The following is a 3,886-nucleotide window of genomic DNA, read 5'->3' as shown; positions in this document are numbered from 1 at the left end:
TAAGGATGTTCTGTTGATACATACACCAGGACCTCCCAAACAGGAACACAGCCCTGCTCTCAAGCTTGACAGGGCTGTTTTTACCATCTGGTGCTCTCAATCCCAGAAAATCCTCCTTCTTGCCAAACATAGTCATTATGTCCAAGTGCACATTTTGGGGGCACTAAAATGTTGACTTTGAAGTTCAACAAAAGCCATTTTAGTTGTTTTATCTCTATTTTCTCTTTAAAGACACCACTCTGCAGTTAGCAAAATCCTGCTCAGATTGATAACTGCTATCATGTTCTCCAATCTTGTACATCTCCAGCCCATACTACTGTGAGGGGGTGGGAAACTGTTGTGAGAATTTTTTCCTGAAAGGTAGGGCCTTCAATATTTACACTGTATGTACATAAAATATATTTTTATGTATGTGAAATCTAGTGTATACACACAGTAGAAATTCTCTTTAAGTAATCTCCATATACAGTAATTGAAACCTAAGGCATACTTAATAGTCACAACTAGTAAATTGTTCTCTAGAAAATCCAAATGCAACTGCATCTTCAGTTGGATTTAGGCTTACCAAGAATTGGTTAAACTTGTTTCCAAACTTTTTCATTTCACTGGTACTTGCTATTGTGAGTTTGTAATTTTAATTAGTGTTACTATATATCTGATGAAATGTAAGTGAGAAAACAAAATGATGTGGTCTAAAAATACATCAGATGCTTTAAAATAAGAACAACTAACTAACAAGTAATTTCTATTAAACTGTTTTTGTGGAACAAAAATCTGAAAGACTGCAGAAAATTATAAAAATCTGGAAATTTTTTGCCTCGTGACTTCTTCAGATGTGAATTTAAGCTTTAACTCCAGCTTTTATATAAATCAAAACTAGAAATATTACACAATATATTATGCATATGGTTTATGTAAAAGAAGAAATTTAATTATTGGACCCATATCAAAGAACATACCTTGAACCTACATAAAAAAACTGGTGAATGAAAATACTCTTATATGTTCTTAGCCAAAATAAAAGATTTCTGTTATGTTAGTACTATTTTTAATGAATCTGTTCTTAAACAGATTTTTCAATTAATCAAATACCTATAAATCCCATTCAGAAGGAATCAAAGCTACTGTATTTTGCTCCTAAATAAACTCATTTCACCCTCTTCCATGAAAAATGCAAACCAATAAAAAGTCTGCTTCTCCTTGTTTCTTTCAGAAGAAAGATGCTCTTTCACATCATCACTCCATTCATTTGATGGTCAGTTTTGCAAACTGCCACCCACCTGGTTGTTCAAACCAAAACCTTTGAGTTATCCTTAATATACTGCTTTCCTCATCACTTATATCTAATCCATTAACAAATATTATTAATTCAGCTTCTAAGATATAAATCATTTCACTTCTCTACACTGGATTATAAAGGGCAAGGGGGAGAAAGGTTCAAATTGAAGAGGTAGGTAGGGCTGGTCATGAATGGCCTTATAGGTCATGGCAAGTAGTCTTAATTTTGTTCCAAATAGAATGAGAAACTATTGGATTACCCTAATTATTGTGTGGAGAAATAATTATGAGAGGGTCCAGAAATGGGAGCATGAGGAAAACAGTGGGCTATACAGACTTAGTCTACAATGGTGGTTAATGCTGTGTAGTAAATTTAGTAAAAATTTAATAACACTTGGCATATATTCTAAAGATTGAGTCAATAGAACCTTCTGAATATGGGGAGCATAAATGAAAGAGAATGGTAATGCACACAATCTAGGTGTTTTAACCCTACATCTGGTTGAAAAGAGAAGCCATTTAATAAGAATGAAGAGGGTGTAGAAGAATAAGCTTGGTGGTGTAGGTGTAGCAAGAGTAGGACATGTAGGATTAAGAATTCTGTTGCCATATCTCAAGGGATTAAATAAGCAGTTGAATATATGACTGCAGTTCAAAAAAGTTGGAGCTATATATTTAGAAATCATCAGGATATATGTGGCATATAAAGCCACATGAATAGGTGAAATTACCAAGAGGAAATTCATATTTAGAACTACATAAGAGAAAGCCAAAAGAAAGAGTTGGCAAAGGAGATTGAGGATAATTGATGGAAATTTAGGAAACTGTGATATCTGGAAATCTAAGAGTTTCAAGGAGGAGAGAGATGTTAATAAAAGCTGAGAGCTGCTGCTGCTGCTGCTAAGTCACTTCAGTCATGTCCGACTCTGTGCGACTCCATAGACGGCAGCCTACAAGTCTCCTCCGTCCCTGGGATTCTGCAGGCAAGAACACTGGAGTGGGTTGCCATTTCCTTCTCCAGTGCATGAAAGTGAAAAGTGAAAGTGAAGTCATTCAGTTGTGTCCAACTCTTCGAGACCCCATGGACTTCAGCCTACCAGGCTCCTCTGTCCATGGGATTTTCCAGGCAAGAGTACTGGAGTGGGTCGCCAATGCCTTCTCCAAAAGCTGAGAGAGAAAGTAAAATAAAGTCAGAACTTAACATTGGTTTGGTAAGATGGAAGGTGTTGGTGACCTCGGGAAAGGAGACTACAGTGGAGTGATAGAGAAAAATACTCCTTTGCATGGCTTACAAACAGAATGGGAGGTAGGAAACAGAAGCATCAATAATACATAACTCCTGCTTTACAGCCTTGCAGCTCTTGGTAATATCTGGATCAGCGATTCTAAGGAACCCACCATTATGGGTAAAAAAGAAGACCCATATCAATATTATCATCATCAACAATGCGGACTCTGACTAGTCTACCACCACTGGACATCTAACCTGCAAGTGTGGGGGTATTGATAAGAGAACCATGAGAAGTTTGAGAAGGCAGCAGCAGAGATGGGCAAAGGCCTTTTCAAGTATGCCTGGGTGCTGGACAAAATGAAGGCAGAAAGAGAGTGTGGCTTCACCATGAAATCTCACTATGGAAGTCTGAGACAACCAAATACTACATCACCATCACTGACGCCCCAGGCACTTTATCAAGAACATGATCACTGGCTCATCCCAGATGGCTGTGCTATGGTCATTGTGGCCAGCAACATGGGCACATCTGAAGTAGCCCTCTTGAAGGATAGGCAGATCTGCAAAGAACATGGCCTACACACTGGGTGTTAAGCCACTCATCATGGCTGTCAACAAGACGGATTCCACCAAGCCCACCCACAGTGCTGCATACTTCCACAAGATCACTAAGGATGTGAGAGCCTACATCAAGAAGATCAGCTATAATTCGGTTGCCATGGCCTTTGTGCCCATCTCACATCTCATGGCTAGCATAGTCCAGCATCCACATGCCCATGTTCAAGAGCTGGAAGGTCAAGAGGAAGGAGGGAAATGCCACAGGGATGACTCTCCTGGAAGCTCTGGACTCCATTCTCCCACCTACTCAACTGGTCAACGAGCCCCTGAGGCTGCCTCTGTAAGACATGCACATGATTGGAAATATTGGCCCTGTGTCTGTGGACTTTCTGGAGACTAGCTTCCTGAAACTTGGGATGGAGGTCACCTTTGCCCCACCAACTTCACCTCAGACGTCAAGGCTGTGTAGATGCACCAGGAGACCCTGCCTGAGGCCCTTCTGGATGACAGGTGGACTTTAGTGTGAAGAATTTATCTGTCAAGGACATTCATCATGGAAATATGGCTGGAATGACCCCTCCCCCACCAGATGGAGGCTGGTAGCTTTATGACACAAGTGACTGTCTTGATACAATAGTTGGAAGATCCACACCAACTATTTCCCAATCAGCCCACATCTTCTGCAAGCTTGCTGAGCTGAGGGAAAAGATTGACTGATGCTCAAGCAAGAAACTGGAGGACAACCCCAAGACCCTGAAGTCAGGCCATTGTGCAGATACGCAGATAGTCCCCAGCAAGGGCATATGTGTGGAGATGTTC

General features: G+C 40.2%; 1 pseudogene; it reads left to right on the top strand.

Moving 5' to 3' along the window:
* Positions 1 to 2,494: 2,494 nt before the first annotated feature.
* Positions 2,495 to 3,670, top strand: LOC133074065 (elongation factor 1-alpha 2-like; annotated as a pseudogene).
* The last annotated feature ends 216 nt before the right edge of the window (positions 3,671 to 3,886 follow it).

The sequence above is a fragment of the Dama dama genome, chromosome 19 (assembly GCF_033118175.1).
Source record: "Dama dama isolate Ldn47 chromosome 19, ASM3311817v1, whole genome shotgun sequence".
Lineage (NCBI taxonomy): Eukaryota > Metazoa > Chordata > Mammalia > Artiodactyla > Cervidae > Dama > Dama dama.
The sequence above is the reverse complement of the archived record's forward strand: the minus strand, read 5'-3'. Positions and strand labels throughout refer to the sequence as shown.